Below are 25,357 nucleotides of genomic sequence, written 5' to 3'. Positions count from 1 at the left end.
CCACTGTTGTTGAGTACTGGAACCACAGTTGTTGAGTACTGGAACCACAGTTGTTGAGTCCTGGAACCACTGTTGTTGAGTACTGGAACCACAGTTGTTGAGTACTGGAACCACAGTTGTTGAGTACTGGAACCACAGTTGTTGAGTACTGGAACCACTGTTGTTGAGTACTGGAACCACAGTTGTTGAGTACTGGGACCACTGTTGTTGAGTACTGGAACCACAGTTGTTGAGTACTGGAACCACTGTTGTTGAGTACTGGAACCACAGTTGTTGAGTACTGGAACCACTGTTGTTGAGTACTGGAACCACAGTTGTTGAGTACTGGGACCACTGTTGTTGAGTACTGGAACCACAGTTGTTGAGTACTGGAACCACTGTTGTTGAGTACTGGAACCACTGTTGTTGAGTACTGGAACCACTGTTGTTGAGTACTGGAACCACTGTTGTTGAGTACTGGGACCACTGTTGTTGAGTACTGGAACCACAGTTGTTGAGTACTGGAACCACAGTTGTTGAGTACTGGAACCACTGTTGTTGAGTACTGGAACCACTGTTGTTGAGTACTGGGACCACTGTTGTTGAGTACTGGAACCACAGTTGTTGAGTACTGGAACCACTGTTGTTGAGTACTGGAACCACTGTTGTTGAGTACTGGAACCACAGTTGTTGAGTACTGGGACCACTGTTGTTGAGTACTGGAACCACTGTTGTTGAGTACTGGAACCACAGTTGTTGAGTACTGGGACCACTGTTGTTGAGTACTGGAACCACAGTTGTTGAGTACTGGGACCACTGTTATTGAGTACTGGAACCACTGTTGTTGAGTACTGGAACCACAGAGACGAGATCTCTGCGCTGGATGGTATCATGTTCAAAGGTGAGAAAATCATTGTGCCGCACACACTCAGACAAGACATGCTCAAACTCATACACACAAGGCACATAAAAATGGAGAAATGTAAACAACGGGCCAAATCTATCTTGGCCAGGCATGGGAAAATAGATAGAGTCAATGGTAGAAGCTTGTTACACATGCTTAGAGCACCGCAGCTCTTAACCCCCCAAAAATCACACTCCATCCCTGAGTGGCCATGACAAGTCGTTGCCACAGATCTATTCACATAGTCCTCTCCATTCTATGTAGTCGCTGTAGATTACTACAGTAGGTACTTTGGGCTTGAGAGACTATACAGCACCACTTCGTCAGCAGTCAAAACTTAAAGCTATGTTTTCTAGGCAAGGGATTGCAGAGATTCTTCTTAGCGATAACGGGCTTTGTTACAGCTCAGCTGAATTTAAAAAAAACGTTGCACACGACTTCAAACATCACAACCAGCCCCCATTACCCACAAAGCAACAGGCTTGTGGGGGGGGAAAATTTGTCCAAAGAGTGAAGTTCATGCTGGAGAAAGCAAGAGCAGAGAGGAAGATCTCGTACCTCTCCCTGCTGGAGTATAGAAACACTCCAGTGGCTAATCTGACGTCACCTGCACAGCTGTTGGTAAGCAGAAGGCGTCGCTCCATCCTCCCTACCACAGGTAAACAGCTGCAGCCACAGGTGGTGTCAGACAACCGTGCGTGCCTGGAGAGAACAGTACCAACGCAGGCAAAAAACTCCACTACGACCGAAACACCAGACCACTGCTCTGCAAGCAGAAGACACTGTTCGCAACCGACAGCATGACACAGGACACTGGAAACCTGCCACCATCATCAAAATGGCAGGTACTGAAAGGTTATATCACATCCAAACCAGTGAGGGACAATCTTACCGCAGAAACCACCGCCACCTCCTGCAAACAACAGAAAATGCACCACACACAAACATCCAACAGGTGGAGCCAGAAACCGTTCAAACAACAACCACTGGAAGTGGCTGAAACACAACAGTCACTCTTGTGAGCCAACACAAGGCCTCACTACCAGGTCAACCGTTCAAACACAACCACTGGAAGTGGCTGAAACACAACACAGTCACTCTTGTGAGCCAACACAAGGCCTCACTACCAGGTCAGGCCGCAGGGTCAAACCAAAGACTATGATTAACCTGTAAATTGTAAATGGTGTAGGCGGATCGCTGCCCTAATGCACATTGTTCTACACACACACTCAAAAAAGAGAGGAATAGAAAATGTTATGAAAATGTTTTGTTCAATATGTTAAAGATTGTTCAATTAAGTACATGTTGAGGTGCACATGTTTATCACAGGTTTTATCCTGAATGCCTTACTTACCTGAATCTTTGATTCAGCAAATACAAATGTTTACAAGTTGAAACTGCTAACGGGTATCCTGAAAAGTACTTGGTAAAAGTAGAGTCATATGTATACGGTTGAATTCAATGCATACTTACTTGTTATCTTTGAAAGAAGGGAGATGTAATATCCGGCTAGGATACATTATGTTCAGTGTGATTACATCTAGCCTATCACATGCTGTATCATTGGCATAAAGGTCACGCAAGTCCACGTCAAGCGCACGCACGTCACTTTTGGATCGAGATGGCGAAAGAATTCAATTCAATATTCGTTGTCGATCCCTTCCCTTTAATTAGACACTAAGAGTGACAGTTAAGCGGAGATATAACAACATAGAGATGCTCCTATCTATCTTTTAGTAGATAGGAGCATCCTGAAGGACATAAGAGCCACCTTAAAGACATAGAAGCTACATTAAAGACATAAGAGCCACAGTAAAGACGTAGGAGCTATAAATCAGTCAACTGAAATAAATTCATTAGGCCGTAATCTATGGAGTTCACGACTGGGAATACAGATATGCATCTGTTGGTCACAGATACCTTAAAAAAAGGTAGGGGCGTGGATCAGAAAACCAGTCAGTATCTGGTGTGACCACCATTTGCCTCATGCAGCACGACACATCTCCTTTGCATAGAGTAGATCAGGCTGTTGATTGCGGCCTGTGGAACGTTGTCCCACTCCTCTTCAATGGATGTGCAAAGTTGCTTAATATTGGCAGGAACTGGAACACGCTGTCGTACACGTCGATCCAGAGCATCCCAAACATGCTCAATGGGTGACATGTCTGGTGAGTATGCAGGCCTTGGAAAAACTGGAACATTTTTAGTTTCCAGGAATTGTGTACAGATCCTTGCGACTTGGGGCTGTGCATTACCATGCTGGAACAAGAGGTGATGGCGGCAAATGAATGGCATGACAATGGGCCTCATGATATCGTCACAGTATTCAAATTGCCATTGATAAAATGCAATTGTGTTCGTTGTCCTGCCTATACCATACATTAAAGATTAAGAGCCACCTCAACGACATGGGAGCCACCTCAACGACATGGGAGCCACCTCAACGACATGGGAGCCACCTCAACGACATGGGAGCCACCTCAACGACATGGGAGCCACCTCAACGACATGGGAGCCACCTCAACGACATGGGAGCCACCTCAACGACATGGGAGCCACCTCAACGACATGGGAGCCACCTCAACGACATGAGAGCCACCTCAACGACATGGGAGCCACCTCAACGACATGGGAGCCACCTCAACGACATGAGAGCCACCTCAACGACATGGGAGCCACCTCAACGACATGGGAGCCACCTCAACGACATGGGAGCCACCTCAACGACATGGGAGCCACCTCAACGACATGAGAGCCACCTCAACGACATGGGAGCCACCTCAACGACATGAGAGCCACCTCAACGACATGGGAGCCACCTCAACGACATGGGAGCCACCTCAACGACATGGGAGCCACCTCAACGACATGGGAGCCACCTCAACGACATGAGAGCCACCTCAACGACATGGGAGCCACCTCAACGACATGGGAGCCACCTCAACGACATGGGAGCCACCTCAACGACATGGGAGCCACCTCAACGACATGGGAGCCACCTCAACGACATGGGAGCCACCTCAACGACATGGGAGCCACCTCAACGACATGGGAGCCACCTCAACGACATGGGAGCCACCTCAACGACATGAGAGCCACCTCAACGACATGGGAGCCACCTCAACGACATGGGAGCCACCTCAACGACATGGGAGCCACCTCAACGACATGAGAGCCACCTCAACGACATGGGAGCCACCTCAACGACATGGGAGCCACCTCAACGACATGGGAGCCACCTCAACGACATGGGAGTCACCTCAACGACATGGGAGTCACCTCAACGACATGGGAGCCACCTCAACGACATGGGAGCCACCTCAACGACATGGGAGCCACCTCAACGACATGGGAGCCACCTCAACGACATGGGAGCCACCTCAACGACATGGGAGCCACCTCAACGACATGGGAGCCACCTCAACGACATGGGAGCCACCTCAACGACATGGGAGCCACCTCAACGACATGGGAGCCACCTCAACGACATGAGAGCCACCTCAACGACATGGGAGCCACCTCAACGACATGGGAGCCACCTCAACGACATGGGAGCCACCTCAACGACATGGGAGCCACCTCAACGACATGGGAGCCACCTCAACGACATGGGAGCCACCTCAACGACATGGGAGCCACCTCAACGACATGGGAGCCACCTCAACGACATGGGAGCCACCTCAACGACATGGGAGCCACCTCAACGACATGGGAGCCACCTCAACGACATGGGAGTCACCTCAACGACATGGGAGCCACCTCAACGACATGAGAGCCACCTCAACGACATGGGAGCCACCTCAACGACATGGGAGCCACCTCAACGACATGGGAGCCACCTCAACGACATGGGAGCCACCTCAACGACATGGGAGCCACCTCAACGACATGAGAGCCACCTCAACGACATGGGAGCCACCTCAACGACATGGGAGCCACCTCAACGACATGAGAGCCACCTCAACGACATGGGAGCCACCTCAACGACATGGGAGCCACCTCAACGACATGGGAGCCACCTCAACGACATGAGAGCCACCTCAACGACATGAGAGCCACCTCAAAGACATGGGAGCCACCTCAACGACATGGGAGCCACCTCAACGACATGGGAACTATCTTTAGGACCAACTTAGAATATACCTTTAGTAAATAGGAGCTACCGTAAATATAAATAATGTAAATAGACCGAGGCCACCTTAAACAGATCTCCTTAAAAAGACATGGGTCACTATGAACCAGACTCAGGAGGAGGTGTGATTTTAACCCCCAGAGTTTTGCAGTTGTCTGTGAACTCTCACAGACATGTCATTAGAGCTGAATAAGGTTTGGGGGGGGGTTCACTGCACTAGACAGACAGACTTGTGCATACACCCACGCTGACATACACAGACCCCTTAAACGAACGTAAGGCCCAGTATTTGGGGGAGGGGGTGAGGCTGGCAAAGACTATGTGGTGTTTGTTTGTATACAGTGCTGTCAAACCAAACAAGTCTGGCCTTTTCTACAGACCCCCCCCCCCCTGCCCACCTTCATGATACACACCGTATTTCACGCTGAAGAAAAGCAGGGTCTCGCATCTCATTCGGAGATAGAGAAGATGAATGATAATTGAACAAAGTCTACCATCGTTGAATCGAAGTGCTTATGTCTGCTGTCGTAACCATGATGTATTGTGCAATTATTGTGAGTGGTTATAACAACCATATGTCAGGTTATGAGAAACGATGGTTGGATGTAATGTCTATTAATACACTATATGGAAGGTAAATACAGGTTAACTAGATACCATAAATCGTAACACGAGGACATTCATTTCTATGACTGCCAATGTAATATTACAACAGTTAAGGACGACAGAGAAACAATACTAAGATGCATGCAGCACGGTGGAGGTAGAACATAAATAAAGGCCTTGACTTTGCACAGGTAAAAACATATGAACTAATGCCTGTTCCCCTGAATGATGAAAGAAACTATGTGGCAAAAACCTAATGTGTTTCCATGGCGATAAATACAGGCTAGATGGTGTCAAATACGAAAGCACACACACACACTCTACCTATCCCATTGCTCCCGAGTGGCGCAGCGGTCTAAGGCACTACAGTACCGAACCCAAGCTGTATCACATCCGGCTGTGAATGTGAGTCCCATTGGGCGGCGCACAATTGGCCCAGCGCCGTCTGAGTAGGCCGTCATTGTAAATAAGAATTTGTTCTTAACTGACTTGCCTAGTTAAATAAAGGTAAAATAAAAAATGTAAAATCCCAGTGGCATCATCAGATGGCAGGAAGGCTTCGAGGTGACAAAGACATCACAATGATCAACCAGATTCACTTTCAAACAAAACGCAAAATGTCACTTTATGGAAGCATGAAGCAGAGTGTATATATTCTACAGCGGCATAAAATAGTATAGAATTGAATCACACACACCAGACAACCACACACTGACATACAAAAACAGTGGCCCACAGAGACAGAGTGAGATACAGAAAAGTCCCTCGTACACACACACACATACACACACCCAATGGGCTGCAAGGGGAACACAGTGACCGGTGTGGGTGCCGGCAGTGTGCAGTGTGGTGGGAGCCCAGCCAACATCTGGCTTTCATATCATTTACTAACCGCTTTGTGTGTGATCCCAGTCATCCCACCAGCACGAGGGCGTCTGGGAGAGAGGGGACGGCGGTGGTTTGTGTGTGGTTGTGTGTGTGTGTGTGTGTGTGTGTGTGTCAGATTATGCTTCAGTGATGCGTGTGTATATCAGTGCATAGCTACACGCAAGTTAAAGAATTATATCTATCTTTGTCTACGTGTGTCCAAAGGCACACGGGTATGAAAGTTAAAATATGAGTATGTATGCTTACAATTCATTCCCACATATATCAAGGCCACATCAAACGGGAGTGTGTGTGTGAGCCATTATGAGAAGACCCATTATGAAAAGACCAGTAACCAGTGAGAGCGTCTCTCACAGACCGCAGCATCCTGACCACACTGGGACGACCATTTCCACACACACACACATAAACACACTAATTTAACAGTCACGGTCCTCTTAACCACAAGCCCTGTTCAAATGGTCACCACAGAGGCCAGCGCAGAGCAGAACGGTGGACGCCAACATACTATCTCAGGAACAAACATGTTGAAAACACACACGCAAAAAACAAACAAACAAATGTATAGTCACTTACACATAACATATACAGCATATACCATTTAGCAGATGCTTTAATCGAAAGCGACTTAAAGTCATTTTGTGCATACATTTTACGTATGGGTGGTCTAGGAAAACGAACCCACAACCCTGGTGTTACAAGCTCCATGCTCTACCAACTGAATTACAAAGGACCACACACACACAGACACACACACACACACACACACACACAGAGAGAAGTACGGGAACAGCTCCTGTGTAATACTTCCTGGTGTCCAGTCATACTTGACTAGACAAACTACGATGACAGATGGGTATGCGAGTAGCTCCCATTACCAAGAAATAATTACATTTGGACTTCCGCTTTCCTGAGGTCAGGACAGAGTAAGGAGGAAAGTAACAAGACAATACAAAAATACACAAACACACAAACAGTACTAATCTACATACTCATTCACTCAAACACCCACTCTTTCTCACACACACATACACCCTGAATTCTCATGATCCGAGACAGGAAGTTAGCTGTGGGTGAGTGAAGAGCATAACTAGTGTTATTCCTGCGGTGGACAGACATCAATTTTGAGGAAATTGCGTCCCATTATTGGAAAGTGTTACCGGAATGTCAATTAAGGGGGAAGTTTTTAACCTCCGCCACACAAATAAACAGCCTGCCCGCTCCCCCATTAAAGGCAGTGTCAGCACAGACAGAGAGTCTGGAGGGTAAGGAGAGGGAGAGGAGGCCCAACCAGGGAGGATGGGGGTAGAGGTGGTGGAAGGGGGGTGGGAGAGACGAAGCACTTCTATCCCACAAAGGGCTGCTTTCTTTCCCCTTCATGTCTCCAGCCCCTCTCTCTCTCTCACACACACACTTTCTCCAGAGCTTCCTCCAGACCAAGAGCCAAGGCCCGGCCCAGTCCTGGCCCACTCAGAGTGATCTTCACATGGGCTTTGGATGGTTGGATGGTGGGGTCAGAGAGGGAACTGAAATGGATCTATATAATAACCACTGCTGGAGGGGAGGAGGATGAGGGGGAGGTTGGGGAGGTTGTTGTAAAGGGCCGGAGGAATCTATAGTGTTGTTATTGTACTGCGTTACTTCAAAAACACGATGGGCACTAAACCAAATAAACTCAGTGTGGGGAGAGAAACAGAAAAGGGGAGATAGAGAGAGAGAGAGAGAGAGAGAGAGAGAGAGAGAGAGAGAGAGAGATGGATGGATGGATAGATGGAGTGTGTGAGAGAGAGAGAGAGAGAGAGAGAGAGAGAGAGAGAGAGAGAGAGAGAGAGAGAGAGAGAGAGAGAGAGAGAGAGAGAGGGATGGATGGATGGATGGATGGATGGAGTGTGTGAGAGAGAGAGGTGAAGGAGAGGAATGGTGAGAGAGGGAGGAGGAATGGCAGCTATATGTCCCAGTCTGTTGCCCTCAGAGCAGTGTGGCCAGAAGGGAGCTGCTGCCTGGAGACTTTATAGGCCTTTTCACATCTCTAATGGGCCTTGAAATTGTTGAGATTGTTCTGGTGTGAAGGACCCTCCTCAACACCACTACCTACCAGACTGGATGGGAGGAGAGGGGAGGGGAGCAGAGGAGAGGGGATGAGAGGAGAGGAAAGGGGGGGGGGGGGGGACAACAACACGAGAGGAGACAATGATACCATATCATACGATCATGTTTACAGCAAATCACTGATACGATGACTTTTTAAATGTTGCCTTTGTTTCTTTCAAAGGGAACAAAGGTTAAAAAGTGAAATATTGTAAGACAACACCCGACCGGTTTGATTTGGATCTAATATTGTCATATACTGGAGCTGAGAGTTTCTTGGATCAGGGGATATAGCGTAGAGGGATTTTGCAAGGTCAAATGAAGAGAGAGAAAAAATGTGAAAAGGAGTGAAAAGGAGCGATGGGAGGAGAGGTTAGGCTATGAGAGTTATTTAACAATTCCCGTAAGTGCTTTTTCCCGATGCAATCTCAATGATCCTCGAGATGCAGCAGTGTCAAAAAACCTGCCCCTGCCCCCAGCCGAAAGAAGATTAGAGCTGAAGAGGAGAAAAAAAAGAGGGAGAAAGAGGGAAGGGGGAAGGGGCAACCCTGTATCTACATACCTAATGAACACAATTTCACTGGGTTACCATCAGCAACCAAAGTGGCCACAGAAAACATTCCCATGCCATTCTTTCTTAGTCCCCTGTGTGTGTGTGTGTGTGTGTGTGTGTGTGTGTGTGTGTGTGTGTGTGTGTGTGTGTGTGTGTGTGTGTGTGTGTGTGTGTGTGTGTGTGTGTGTGTGTGTGTGTGTGTGTGTGTGTGTGTGTGTGTGTGTGTGTGTGTGTGTGTGTCTGGGAGAGTGGGTTTGACTGGATGTGCAGAAAATGTGCCATTTTTCTCTCGCTTTCTGGCTGTAGTTTTCAGGTCTAGGGTGGAGGGCCATCTTAAGACCTCTTTGTGCAGACTCTTTTCACACACATTAATGCAGTCCCCTCGGCGTAAGCTATAGAGCCGGAGGGAGGGACGGGGGGGAGGGAGGAGAAGAGGGGGAAGGAGGGAGGGAGAAATGAAAAAGAGAAGAGGCGGTTGAAGGTGTGACAAGGGTAGAGTGAACGTATGGACCCATCACTCAGTGGATTTATGTAACTGTTACACCAAGGGTGATTTTGTGTGTGTGCTCGCGAGCATGTATCCGGTCGTACGCCTTAGACCCACTCCAACAGATCCACGGGAAGATGCCATTTCCATCACCATTAACACAGCCCTAACACATCGGGACAAGAGGAACGCCTATGTTAGAATGATGTTCATTGACTACAGTTCAAAATTCCACATTATTGTTCCCTCCAGGCTCCACGTCAAGCTCAGAGTCCTGGGTCTGAACACCACCCTGCAACTGGATCCTGGACTTCCTGACGGGCAGACCACAGGCTGTGAGGATCGGCATCAACACCTCCTCCACACTGACTCTTAACCCAGGGGCACCCCCAAGGGTTGTGTCCTCAGTCATCTGCTGTGCTCCCTGTTCACCCACGACTGCGTGGCTTTGCACGCCACCGACTCCATCATCAGGTTTCCTGACGAAACCGCGAGTTGTAGGCCTGATAACCAACAACGACGAGTCAGCCTATAGGGAGATAAATGAACTGCCGTTGCGGTGTCATGACAACAACCTCTCCCTCAACGACAGAAAATATAGCAGGATAAAGCAGAGGAGGGAACATGCCCCCGATCCACATAAATGGGACTGTAGTAGAGAGAGTCACGAGTTTTAAGTTCCTCAGCCTCATCACCGAGGACTTGTCATGGACTAACAACACCACCACTCTTGTCAAGAGGGTGCAAGAGCGTCTCTACTTCCTAAGACGGCATCTCCAAACACTACCGCTGCACCGTCGAGAGCGTCCTGACCGGTTACATCACGGCCTGGTACGGGAATTGGGAAAAGGGGATTCCTAGTCGAAATGGGTCTTCCGCATTAAACCCAATCCCTCTGAATCAGAGAGGTGCGGGGGGGGGCTGCCTTAACCGCGTCATCGGCTCTCAGGGAGCAATTGTTGTTGGGGATTAACTGCCTTGCTCAAAGAACGGCAGATTTTTCCACCTTGCCGTCTCGGGGATTCATACCAGCAACCTTTCGGTTACTGGCCCAACGCTCTTAACCGCTAGGCTACCTGCCACCCGGAATTGCTCCGTCCACGACCACAAGGCCCTCCAGCTGGTGGTGAAGACGGCCCAGTACATCAGTGGGACCGTGCTTCCACCCATCCAGGAAACGGTGCCTGAGGAAGGCAATGCAGCCTCATCTTTGACCCCACACACCCCAGCCACCGTCGGGCAGACGGTATCGGAGCATGAGGTCCGATACCAACAGGCTCAGAGACAGTTTCTACCTACAAGCCATCAGACAGCTGAACACTTTAACTGGACTGACCACCTGATCTGAGTTTCCGCATCTTAGCACACATACACTTGGCCTCCCAACCCCCTCTTCTCCAATACACTTGTAAATATTGGACTATAAATTGTGCCTTCCTGTATTACACTTGTTAAAAAAGGTATTCTATTCTACTGCCATTTACTTTATGGTCGTATTCTTATTTTTTACTATTTCTTATTGTTGTTGCATTTCGTTGGACAATGTATACCATGCCTATCCCGCACATACAACTAATAAAACTTGAAACTATTGTTAGTCACCGGGGGAGTGAGTCACAGTCAAGACCTAAGGGGGTGCACACCATTGAGGTAAGCGCTACTGTAACCCAGACAGAATTCAATAGAGGCTGACAATGACAAAACACACACTTCGTCTCAGCTGAACAGGGCCTACAGGGCTTTGTGTGGTACGATACCGCCATCATGTGGTCAATGCTGTAAATGATTGAGCAGACGGGATGGAGGGCAGAATAAGTATTACAAAGAACTGAGATGCTGCCGCTCCAGATTTTCTGAAACCTGACTTGCCGTTGCTAAAAATACAGAGATTTCTGCCCATGTGGGATCCACTGGCCTACCTCTTTTCAGCTGTTGCTCAGTGCTCAGTCACTCCGCTGCCGGTGGTACACAAAACAATCAGAGCAAACGTAGTTCTTTGTCTGTTGAAAGAGTAACGTCGGGATATAATTGGAAACATAAGCACAACACAGATTGTCTAGCAATCTCATGTTTTTTTTTTCAGGAGGGGAGTTACAAGCAGCTATTTAGGCAAGCTATATGTAGCATACACAGCACATCAAACAAGCAAGACACAGACAAGAAGTCAACAGTGATTTTTTTTCAACAATTTTTTCATTTTTTTATTTTATATCATCATTGCAAAACTCTGTATTCGTAGTCTCGGCTTTCAAATAAATGGCTTACTATAAACCCTGACTATTCATATATATATATATATACACTTTGTTTCAAATGTGTCCTTAGTGTGTTTACTGTTTTTATATCATTTTGTATGTACATGTCTCTTTCCACTGAGAAGACAAACAGAAGTGCTCGAAGTAAGTTCAACTATTGAGTTATCCTCTAGATCCAAATACATTCTCACACCCGTTTCTTTTCTCATACTCAAAATAAAACCAATACATTTAAAGGAACCTGGGTAGCACTGTCCTCTCTGTTTGTTTCTTTGAGCATATTTAGAGATCCACTATTATTAAATACCGTTGAAGGGGGGGGGGGGGGGGAGCACATACGTTATTGGATTTTACAGGTACTGACGTACGAAGTCCATTCGTATGATGTGAATGTGTCCCCGAACTCGATTCACCTCAATGACGAGCAGGTGGGGTTGTCAACCAGTGACACCATCAGCGGGGGAGAACTGCCGAAGGCTGTGGTCTCCAGTGAGCGACGTGACTGTGACACAATTCCCAATGACTCATGCTGTACCACTAGGCCTATATCTTAAAGGTGAGGACATACTTACCTAGTGAACATTCCCCTTTAAATCCCATCATTTATCTCTACGCTACAGTGAGTAACTAACATTAGCTTATATCTTACAGGCAAGGACCCGTTTATCCATCGAAGACACTCCCCTTTTCATAAATCCCATTATCGCAGGAAGCCATCCCGTTTCTCTCCACACCAGACCCGAGTGACTTTCATTATCTGCTCTTTTCTGGGCGTCAGCCTAGCGTACATCCTCTAATCTCTATTGCATCTGAATGACTTGGCATTAAGACTCGGGCTTTGATTGACACATCCGCATTGCATAAAGATTAGTGGATGCTTTAAACACAGTCCCGGAGGCCTCATAAAGATGTAATTACAGTGACATGACAGTTTCATGAATCACTCATAAGCTCTCGCTGAGCCCGTAACATCAGGTGTGTCGCAATAGAGAGGTCTGGAGGTGTTTATCGACTTAATTGAATCACTATAACCACTTATCTGCTTGAACCACACACACTTGGTCCGGCTTACACCATACCAGTCCCCAACAATCATCAGAGAGAGACAGGATTTCAGGAAAAGTCATTCATATCTGACATGACCCATGGCCCAGATGGCATACCTCCAAGTCATCATGTACTGTACGTGAAAACAGAGTTAAATACAATATGCACATTCTACTATAGTTGCTAGAGGCGGTACATTCTCCAACTAGGGTCTCGATACACAGATGCAGGGTTTGGATCTGATTAACGTATGGACATTTTAACGGCATTCTATCATTTTCTTTACGGTTTGGATACTCTTTTATGGCAATTTGACAGGCATTCCATAACTTGGTCATTATAATTGACTTCTAGTTCTGGGCTTGGTTTGCAATTCATTACTGGGACCAGACATGGGATGGAGAATCTACACTGAGTGTAGACTGGGAGTTGCACCTCCCCCTTTGCCCTCAGAACAGCCTGAATACGTCAGGGCGTGGACACTACAAGGTGTCAAAAGCGTTCCACAGGGATGCTGCCCAATGTTGTGTCAATTTAGCTGGATGTCCTTTGGGGGGTGGACCATTCTTGATACACACAGGAAACTGTTGAGCGTGAAAATCCCAGCAGCGTTGCAGTTCTTGACACTCTCAAACCGGTGCACCTGGCACCTAATACCATACCACGTTCAAAGGCACTTCAATATTTTGTCTTGCCCATTCACCCTCAAAGGCACATATACACAAACCATGTCTCAATTATCTCAACACTTAAAAATCCTTCTTTAACCTGTCGCCTCCCCTTCATCTACACTGATCGAAGTGGATTTAACAGGTGACATCAATACGGGTTCATAGACTGACCAGGTGAAAGCTATGTCATGGAAAGAGCAGGTGTTCCTAATGTTTTGTCCAGCGCTTTTGTACAGCGCTAACAAAGCAGACAAACAAACAAAGCAGCAGGATGCTGCATGACAGCAGAGAAATAACGAACCAGCTACTGGACAGTGTGTGCGTCCTACATAGATGCAGTAACCATGCTAAGTGAAGACCGACTAATCAGATGATAAACAGTCCACAAGTCGATGACAGTCCATCTTCAGGCTTCAGTCATCTGCACCACTCTCCATTAATAAGCACCCAGCTACAGTGTGCCTAGCTCTGGTCCGGGGCGTTCGTAAAGTATATTGAATCCAGTCATTAAACAAATTGGTCTGTGGCGTTCAGTGCATATCGATACAGGGCGTTAGTAGCGGTGCCTGGACCAGAGCTATAGCGTAATGCGGCACAAACAACCCAGCTCCACCGCTGTACGTTGCATAAGTAGACGTCAAAATATCCAGCACATCCTAAACCATCTGTCGATCTCGTCAACCAGTTCATTCCTGTTGGTTTCTTCTTTCCAGCCAAACCCAGGTTAGAAGAAGGTTAAAGAACTCACAGAGGAAGAAAGCAAACAGCTCAGAGCTCTTCCAAAGAGTGTTCCCAGGGCCCCATATGGAACGCATCATTAAGCTAATCACCTCCGTAATGACTGTGCTAATTCTAATAAGGCCAGGGGCAGCTAGCACCACCGCAGCCTGGTATATCCTCGGTACTATTCATTAGGCACCAAATTGAAGAAAAGGCCTACATACAATTGGTCCAATAAACACTTTTTTTGTGTTCTGTTGCAAAACGGTAACCTACGGTGTGTCCCGAATGAACACAATCCAGTTCTATTGAAGCTCACTGCTGCCTGCTATGCCGCGCTCTGCTGTTGTTGCGCTGCTCCCTGGTGGTAGTGACAGGTATTGCCTATCGCTTTGTTACAGAACCCACTTCTTGTGTCAATGGGGATCCATTTGCAACGTAGGTCGGTAATGAGTGTAATCAAAGAATCAAGTGCGGATGCACTATGAAAACAAGCCACACACTGAAGCACGCCATGGTGTGTATTAGACTACTGGGCCGATGGACTCACCCGAAATGTAACATAAACGTCAGGTCAGTCTGAATGTGCTTGCTTACGACTTTCCATAAATGTTTGTCCCCGTCTTCCTAAATGCTAGTCTAATCAGTGCAGTACCGTACCGCACATGCAGCTACTTGAATTGATCCCCAACGACTAGCGTTGTCCGCGAGGAGCCGTTTGAATGAAGTATCAGCATGGTCCTCGTCAGAGCCAGTGTGAACCTGTTGTGTGCTGTTCAGTGTTATTATGCACGAGCACGGCCCGATGTCTCCTGTCTGGCTGAGAGGACTGGTACAGAGAGACAGGGGGCTCCTCCAGAGGGAACAGTCCTATTTAACCAAACCACAGCCTAGCAGGGACCCTTTGACCTACGCACCATGAATATCAATCAGATCATTGGACGAAGGGCACCACTGTGAGATCCCCATCCAGACAAGCTCTCTCTCACACACACACACAAGCAGCAGGTACACACACACACACCAGTAGGTAGATCTTGTCACAACAAGATATTAATATATATCTCTTTATGTATTTTTCTCCGTCAATCACTGACTCACATTCAATGCTTAAATTCAGAGAATCAGCCATCAACATAGACTGGTTCGTTACTTGCCACAGTGACTGAAGTGGACAGTAGTTAATTTGACTAATTAAGAATCTCTGTGAGTCACCATGACGCATACCGTTCCAGAGAAGAGGTTCGGTAACAACGTAGATTGGCACAAACAGATCGTCACATAGTCACAAATAAGTGTGTCCCTTTCAGTTAGAAGCATCGCTCAGTTCTGGAGTGAAAGTAATCAACCATTTAGCCACAACATTACATACATCAAACTATTTCTCTCTGAAACACACACACACAAACTATTTTCTCTTTCTCCTGCACACCCAAACAAAGAACACCCCCGACCCCACCACCCTAACCACACACACACTGCCAGTCTGGGGTGCCATGGCAACTCAAATAAATCTAGAGCTGGAGTCAAATCTGCTGCAGTTGCCTGTCTCATGCATTTTCCAAACATTCCCTAATTTACTGCTCTGCCTCTTACTGCTGCCAGCTCTACCATAGTCTCTCTCTCTCTCACTCTCTCTCTCACTCCCTCTCTCTCTCACTCTCTCTCTCTCTCTCTCTCTCACTCTCTCGCTCTCTCTCTCTCTCTCACTCTCTCACTCTCTCTCACTCTCTCACTCACTCTCACTCACTCTCACTCTTCTTCACTCTTCTTCACTCACTCATATGCAGTAGCCTACAAAGAAATGTGTGCTCTGTTCACAGTGGTCTATTTTGTTTTGCAAATTAACTTATGCTGACACCTTGGCTGTGTTACGCTCCAACACCAATACTGACACATCACAGGAAGAGGAGGAGTGGGGTGGGGGAGAGAGAGGGAGAGGAGGGGCAAGGGCGAGACGGAGCGGGCTGCTGACAAGCAAAACAACCCTGGCTCAACACCGAGAAGCAAATAGAGCGAAGAGGAAAGAACATCAGGACACGACCGCAAAATCTACATTTGACAACTGTGGCCAGGTCTGCCTCTCACAGATTGGACTTCACACACACACACACACCCCCCAACCCATCGCTATGCTGGCGTAAGCCCTAATGGATGCAATTAGTGAAAAAATAAACAACCAGGCAAAAAAATGGATTCAGTGACTAATCAGCTGATCTGTTTATTTTTCACAGACAGCTGCTGCGCATACTAATGAGATGCAGTACGCACAAGCACGTACATGCACACACACGCAGGCACAAATGCACGCACACACACACACACACACACACACACACACACACACACACACACACACACACACACACACACACACACACACACACACACACACACACACACACACACACACACACACACACACACAAACAGTAACCTACGAAACAACACGGCCACCATTTCTCCTCATTGATATATCACTTTGTTTGTCATTGTGAAAACATCTGCTTCTCTACAAAACGACTGCCTGGGATGTGCAAGGTGTACACTAAATGATTGTCTGCGGGACAATGAATACAGCGAGCTGCTGTTTGTTTTTCTTGTTGTTGTTTTGACGAGCTCACAAAGCGAAAGAGCTGCAAAATGATCAACAGAACAACAAACACAAAAGACGTTATTACGGCTCAGCCTGTGTCTGTAACCAAGATGGCTGCCTGGCTTTTGGAGTGAGAGAATGTAAATGAGAAAATAAAACTCTATACAACATGTAGAAACCTCTTTCCATGGCTTAATCTTGGATGAAAACGTTGATTTCCGCCTAAACGTAATTCTTTTTCATAAGATGGCCATAAACAATAACTGGTAAATGTCGCATAGTTTTAGAAAGTTCTGGAACTCACCTGTCTGGTAAAATACAGTTATAAATTGCTGAGGTGTACACACTTTTGAGAACACAAGCTCAAGTACATAGTACAAATATTAGGAAAATATGTCAAATCATATATGATTTTTTCCCTATTCAACAAACATGGGGCAATAGGGCTTGACATTACTGAAATGTTTTCTAAATATATACTGAACAAAAATATGAAACGCAACATGTAAAATGCTGGTCCCATGTTTCATGAGCTGAAATAAAAGATCCCAGAAATGTTCCATATGCACAAAAAGCTTATTTCTCTCAAATTTGTTTACATCCCTGAGAATTTGTCCTTTGGCAAGATCATCCATGAACTGTAGTTAAGTGTAGTAAAAATCAAATTATAAACGACTTACTATAAGATCTCACCTTTCTTATAACTGTAAAAAAAATATATGGTCATACTTAGTGACAGTACAATATTGGCACCATTTCATATAACTGTCGACAGATATTTTTCTCCTAAACGTCCACTGAACGACGTAGAGACCCCATTCCAATGTGCACAGACTCGTTACAACTTCAGCTTTAAGCACAATGAGTCTGTCTGTGACCAAAAGAGAGTGGTCTTGATTCAATTCGATGACATTATTTAGGCACTGGACCGTACAACGTTCACTGAACACTTTGTGCGCCAAAATGTCAGTTGGAACCGGTCCAGAACCGCTCAAAGTCCCCTAAATAGGTGACATAACATCTAAGAGGTTTTAAAATGACAACCATTGTTCTCTATATGGAAATATCTGGTGGCAGAAATTAGATGTGGATTTCAAAAGCATGTCGTCTTGACGCGAGAGACAGAAATGTGTTCAGAATGACTAACAAAGTGTAAATTGTCCCTCACTCCTGCACTCATTGTCCTGTAAAAATGCTTTGGCACTAAAACAAACTCCTAGCAACCATTGCTCATTGGCAATGAATAATTATATTCTACAGAGGATGGCATCTCACCCCTCCGCTTTCAAGCAGTAGTTTTTTATTGACGTTAGCTCCCTGAACTTACGCCTTAGCTTCAGCTCAGTGGGCTAACACAGTCCTGCATAGTGCACAGGAGAGCCCAGTTCAAACCTAGTCAGTCACATTGGTCCCGTACGTTGAGTTTTGGTAATGTATCGGCTTCTAGGGTTGTTTCGGACAGGAGTAGGTCAAAGGAGTTGGAACCCAGTCGGTTACACAAGGCTTATCTAGCACACACAGGAAATACAACTATTCTAATCCAACTTGTCTTGCCACAGTATCGCTCCAAATGATACCGTGGCTTTAAAAATGTCTTACCCCTAAACACAGGCGACACGTCATCAGGTCCAGAGTGGTCCCCATCTCATTGAAGGGGTGTAGGACTGTCCGATTTGGGAATATCTGTCAATCTTCACAATAGACTTTATATCACAGAGATATGGTTCTCTCTACCGGTTTCTTCTCAACCCAGTGATAAATTGGGTAATTCAACCTTGCGTGTTTGACAGAGAAAGACATCCACACACTCTCTCACACACCCAGACAGGCACCCCTTCCAGAGGTCCCCCACTGACTCTCCCCTTCCATGGTTGGTGTCACGTTCCTTCAGGGGTTATTTGAGAACCAATTACAAAGTCTAGCTAGGTAATGATGGATCCTCTTACCAGATCTCATGACCACGAACAATAACGGCAACTTCAATCTCGAATGACCACAACCCAACCCCTCTCCCCTCTCCTTATGTCTCAGGTAATGGTCCTCTATAGTCTGGAAGAGGAGCCACATGGGACTAACCCCATTTGGAACACCCAACCTCCCCTTCTCAAGTTAGGGTTGCCACGAAAGGTTCTGTAGATGACAGGTGGGAAATAATGGTTGGTAAGGGGTTGGTGTTGTGTGGCTCAGTTGGTAAGACTGTGTGGCATTAGCAACGCCAAGGCGATGGGTTCATTTCTCGCAGGGGTGATCTGTACTGTAAGTGACTTTGGATAAAAGTGTTTGCTTAGTGGCATTTACAGTGAGCTCCAAAAGTATTGGAACAGTGCCACGTTGATGTATTTTTTAATGCTCTGCACTCCAGCATTTTGGATTTGAAATGATACAATGACTATGAGGTTAAAGTGCAGACTGTCAGCTTTAATTTGAGGGTATTTTCATCCATATCGGGGAACCGTTTAAAATTACAACACTTTTTGTATATAGTCCTCCCATTTTAGGGGACCAGAAGTATTGGGTCAAATTCACTTATATGTGTATTAAAGTAGTAAAAAGTTAGGTATTTTGTCCCATATTCATAGCACGCAATGACTACATCAAGCTTGTGACTCTACACATTTGTTGGACGCATTTGCTGTTTGTTTTTGATTGTGTTTCAGATTATTTAGCATCCAGGAATTAATGGTAAATAATGTATTGTGTCATTTTGGAGTCACTTTTATTGTAAATAAGAATATAATATGTGTCTTAACACTTTTACATTAATGTGGATGCTACCATGATTATGGATAATCCTGAATGATCGTGAATAATGATGAGTGAGAAAGTTTGAGATGCAAAAATATCACCCCCCTGTTATTGTAATGGTGAGAAGTTAGCATTTCTTTGTGCTTCTATAAAGATTTTCAAAATAATATTCCTTTGGCGGGATTCGACCCAATTTCCTGTCATCTATGAGTGTTCTATGGTCCCAGATTGTACTTGCTGAGCTACCGTTCAGGTGATGTAACATTGAAAAATCTTAACTACATTTTAGACCTACAGTAAAGGTTGGTGGTTGAAAGCAACTTGGAATTGAAGAAAGCACCGGAACCCACGGCGAAATCAGTGAGATCTCGCATTTTGCAACACACGGTTTGAAAAACCACGTGATCAAACAAAGCTTTGGACGTCGTTGATCACGTGATAATGTCACATAAAAACGAGCATCGGTACATTGTATCAGATCAGTAGCGCTTTTAAAACTGCATCGGAACTCTGGTATCTATTGTCCCATCACTAACTTTAATTACTTTCTACCTTTGTAATATTATATATTTCTGGGTAAGGTAACTATTTCTCAGATATAATTCTACTGTTGAAATTGTGTTTTAAGGGCGAGTGCAAATCAAATGGCTAGGTAGCTAACTTACCGAGTATCTGACAGGCAAAATTTTATCTCCTGTTTTTAGCTCCCCATATAATCTCTGCTTGTTGGATAACTCACATGCTAACCAGACCGCTCGCTCGGGTGCGTGCGTCCGCGTGCGCCATCGCACGCATGTTGATATTGTCCACCCACACCAGACGCGATCAGGACACGCAGGTTGAAATAACAAAACTATCTCTGAACCAACTATATTAATTTGGGGACAGGTCGAAAAGCATGAAACATTTATGGCAATTTAGCTAGCTAGCTTTCTGTTGCTAGCTAATTTGTCCTGGGATATAAACATTGGGTTGTTATTTTACCTGAAATACACAAAGTCCTCTACTCCAACCAACAATTAATCCACAGAAAAAAAGGTCAACCGAGTTTGTTTCTAGTAATCACTCCTCCTTCAGGCTTCTTCTTCTTTGGACTTTGGTTAGCAACCAACTTTAAGGTGCATTACCACTACCAACTGGACTGGAGTGTGGACCTCAGTTCATCTTTCAATCACCCATGTGGGTATATGTAAGGAAGAGGCGGGACTTGCAGCGCGTCAAGCATCACAAATAGAACCAAGTTCTATTTTAGCGCCTGGCTACGCAGACGCTCGTTGACACGCGCGAGCAGTGCGGGTGCAATGATTGAACAACACGCATGTGTACATTTATTTTGCAAACGCGAGCGGTGTGGTCAGCATGTCATCGGCATAAACACTGACAAGATGAATCAGATGTGTGTGGCAATAGCTATCGCATGAGGTTGCCACCAGATAAGCTGGCTAAGGTCGCTAGCTAGCTGCAGTGTCCAACCACGCAGCTAGCTAACTTTAGCTAGATCGACTGGTCCGTCCAGCGTAGCATCCGGTCACTCCATTGCTCTCTCTCTCTCTCTGGGTGTGTTTGTGTGTCTCTGAAATGTCCTTCTGTTTTTATGACGAGGCCTATAAGCACATCTGTCAATACAGTCAGTGTATCATCTCAGTTAGCTTTTTGTGCCATGTACTGGAAATACATTCTATTGTGTGTGTGTGTGTGTCTTTTTATTTACAGCTTGTAGTGGCACAACCGAGGGGGAGGAGAATGGGCCAGCCAAGAAAATGAAAATCCCCTTCCAAGTGGAAAGGAGCGGTTCAGAAGAGAAGGAGGATGGCGGGTAAATCCTAGCTTAGGGAGGAAAAAGATGATTGAGTTGACTATGGCAATTGATATCTGCACTGTATGATTCCTACCTTTATGTTTATCCCATGCTGACCTGTGTCTGATTTGCACACTAGTAACACGACTGACAGAGAAATGTCGGTATTGATCGTTGTTTGACTGTTGTAACAGTTACCCGATTTCATTCTGAGTGGAAAATTAAACATCACACTTGGCGTACACGTTTTTAGTGCGCATTCACCATCACATGTCCTTGAAATTATATTGTGAAATACATTTTCATGAATGCTATTACATTTTTTTTTATTATTCCAATGTCAAGTACCATTTACCTTTTAATGAAATGGAGCACATTGATTGAGTCAACATTGAATCAGACCGTCATTGAAACTGTACCGCCTATGGACTTTGTTTGCGGTCAGTCTTCTTTCGAGACTACCGGTGCTGGAGGACATCTGCAAAATGGTGCTGGCAGACTTAAATAATAAATGAATGTCAAATCAATTTCACTAAGTTCTTGTCCTTTTGGTTTGCTGTCACAGTTTACCATAAGGTATAAAAAACGTACTAACTCAATTTGTAACTAGTACTTATTAAGTTGTTTTCTGATCAGATACTTTTCACTCTTACTTGAGTAGTTTAAGTGGGATACATTTACTGTCACTTGACAGAATTACAGTCTAAGTAACTGTCCTTTACGTATGTACAGATGTTCATTATTCTACCCACCTCTGCAAAATATACATAGCCTGACTATAAAATGTGGGGCGAGCATCCCCACTGGAGGAACGTTGATTGATCTACAGTAGACCTACATCTGTCAATCAACTGATGGCCCGAAACAGCTCGTCAACTCGGCCAGGGAAACACAAACAGTAGCCTATTATCGGCTTTCACACCTTTCATCATGTGACAATGGATAGGCCAACGGGTAGCCTACAGAATGGAGCCTTTCAGAATAATCAAATAACAAAGGGGCCTATTGCAACCAGCTGATGTCTCGTTAAACCATCAATATGCGCCAAATTCACCCGCACAACTGATCTCAATTGCAACCATTATAGGTAACCGCTTTACCGCTCCCTAAAAGATGATGTAGGTGTTACCTTATTCAGAGATCTATATATAATTATGAGATGCTCATATCTCCGTCCTAACAATGGGAGTCGTTGTCCCAAAAGCAGGAAGGCAGATTTAGGTCTGCATATTAAGCCCATAGAAAGGTATTTGGGCTTATTCTGGACAGATTTTGGTGAGAGTGAGCCTTCTCGCTTCGCCTCTTCCTCTCTGCCTTAGTCCTGCTTGCAACCAACGTCTATCAAGATACTGTGTGTTCGCCCTCTGGTTGGTATTGTCAAGAGAACAACTTAGTCCTTTCGTAACCCTATCCTGCAGTGAATGACCAAAAGCGCCCCCTTTGGTCTCATGGGTGGAATGTTATTAATACTTATCATGATTTTATCATTAATAAAGATTATTTTTTTTAAAACAGGTGTTTCTATGTCAAACAGTTTTGTTATATTTCAGTCTTCTGTGATGTATTACATTTTGAGTTTGCATCACAATGTACATCTCAACTCTATATCTGACATGGTACAGGTGTTCTCTTTTGTTAAGCCCATAACCATGTGTGTGAGGTGTATACTTTCGTTTCAAAGTAGATTTGTTTGAGACTACTCAGAATCACTCTGTGTGACCTTGATTTAGCCCACTGCAGTAAAAGTTTAACAGACTAAGGGTGATTTATCTATTTGACAAGCATCCGTGCAGTAGAAATAAAGTATTTCCTAATTTTCCACAGCAAATCTAATGTGGCAATTTACCCAAAACATTGTATGAATGGAAACTAATGTTGGTGTAGCCTACTGTTATTATTTTATTTGTTTCCTATTTATGTTATCCAAAAGTGTCTGGTATGGTCATTTCTTATCAAGATCGGGGGTAAAATATCCCTGGACTGTCCATATGTGAAACATGTCACTAAATCAAGTCAATCAGGGGGATTGTGTTATTTGTGCACATTCGGCCCGAACCGTCTGGTTGTGTTGTAGACTTGAGGTCTATTTGTAGTTACTACTGTGTGTCCTGAAAGCCTTTTCAACAAAATCCTTAGTGTTCAGTCTCTATTGACCTATCGTCGGCAGAATCTTTGGAAGAACCGATCGCATACAAATGCATTCATTTAGAGCAATGCATTGATCATTGATAATTACACTACTGTTCAAAAGTTTGGGGTCACTTGGAAATGTCCTTGTTTTTGAAAGAAAAGCACATTTGTGGTCCTTTAAAATAACATAAAATTGATCAGAAATACAGTGTAGACATTGTTAATGTTGTAAATGACTATTGTAGCTGGAAACGGCAGATTTTCTATGGAATATCTACATAGGCGTACAGAGGCCCATTATCAGCAACCATCACACTAGCTGTGTTAGCTAATCCAAGTTTATCATTTTAAAAGTCTAATTGATCATTAGAAAACCCTTTTGCAATTCTGTTAGCACAGCTGAAAACTGTTGTTCTGATTAACAAAGCAATAAAACTGGCCTTCTTTAGACTAGTTGAGTATCTGGAGCATCAGCATTTGTGGATTCGATTACAGGCTCAAAATGGCCAGAAACAAAGAACTTTGTTGTGAAACTCGTCAGTCTATTCTTGTTCTGAGAAATGAAGGCTATTCCATGCAAGAAATTGCCAAGAAACTGAAGATCTCGTACAACGCTGTGTACTACTCCCTTCACAGAACAGTGCAAACTGGATCTAACCAGAATAGAAAGAGGAGTTGGAGGCCCCGGTGCACAACTGAGCAAGAAGACAAGTACATTAGAGTGTCTAGTTTGAGAAACAGACGCCTCACAAGTCCTCAACTGGCAGCTTCATTAAATAGTACCCACAAAACACCAGTCTCAACGTCAACAGTGACGAAGCGACTCCGGGATGCTGGCCTTCTAGGCAGAGTTGCAAAGAAAAAGCCATATCTCAGACTGGCCAATAAAAATAAAAGATTAAGATGGGAAAAATAACACAGACACTGGACAGAGTAAGATTGGAAAAAAAAGTGTTATGGACAGACGAATCTTAAGTTTGAGGTGTTCGCATCACAAAGAAGAACATCCGTGAGACGCAGAAAAAATGAAAAGATGCTGGAGGAGTGCTTGACGCCATCTGTCAAGCATGGTGGAGGCAATGTGATGGTCTGGGAGTGCTTTGGTGGTGGTAAAGTGGGAGATTTGTACAGGATAAAAGGGATCTTGAAGAAGGAAGGCTATCACTCCATTTTGCAACGCCATGCAATACCCTGTGGATGGTGCTTAATTGGAGCCAATTTCCTCCTACAACAGGACAATGACCCAAAGCACAGCTCCAAACTATGCAAGAACTATTTAGGGAAGAAGCAGTCAGCTGGTATTCTGTCTATAATGGAGTGGCCAGCATAGTCACCAGATCTCAACCCTATTGAGCTGTTGTGAGAGCAGCTTGACCGTATGGTACGTAAGAAGTGCCCATCAAGCAAATCCAACTTATGGGAGGTGCTTCAGGAAGCATGGGGTGAAATCTCTTCAGGTTACCTCAACAAATTGACAACTAGAATACCAAAGGTCTGCAAGGCTGTAATTGCTGCAAATGGAGGATTCTTTGACGAAAGCAAAGTTTGAAGGACACAATTATTATTTCAATTCAAAATCATTACTTATAACCTTGTCAACGTCTTGATTATAATTCATATTCATTTTGCAACTCATTTCATGTATGTTTTCATGGAAAACAAGGACATTTCTAAGTGACCCCAAACTTTTGAACGGTAGTGTACATTTCTGAGGTCAACCAGTGTGTGTGTGTGTGCGTTGGCAAACACTTACATGCG

The 25,357-nt window shown here is 45.1% G+C and overlaps 1 protein-coding gene across 3 annotated transcripts in view; it reads right to left on the bottom strand.

The window, feature by feature from the left end:
• Positions 1 to 25,357, bottom strand: part of ankfn1b (ankyrin repeat and fibronectin type III domain containing 1b) — a 295,078-nt gene that overhangs the window by 162,794 nt on the left and 106,927 nt on the right. The window lies entirely within an intron of this gene.

The sequence above is a fragment of the Salvelinus alpinus genome, chromosome 3 (assembly GCF_045679555.1).
Source record: "Salvelinus alpinus chromosome 3, SLU_Salpinus.1, whole genome shotgun sequence".
NCBI lineage: Eukaryota > Metazoa > Chordata > Actinopteri > Salmoniformes > Salmonidae > Salvelinus > Salvelinus alpinus.
This window is presented reverse-complemented; position numbering and strand designations above follow the sequence as displayed.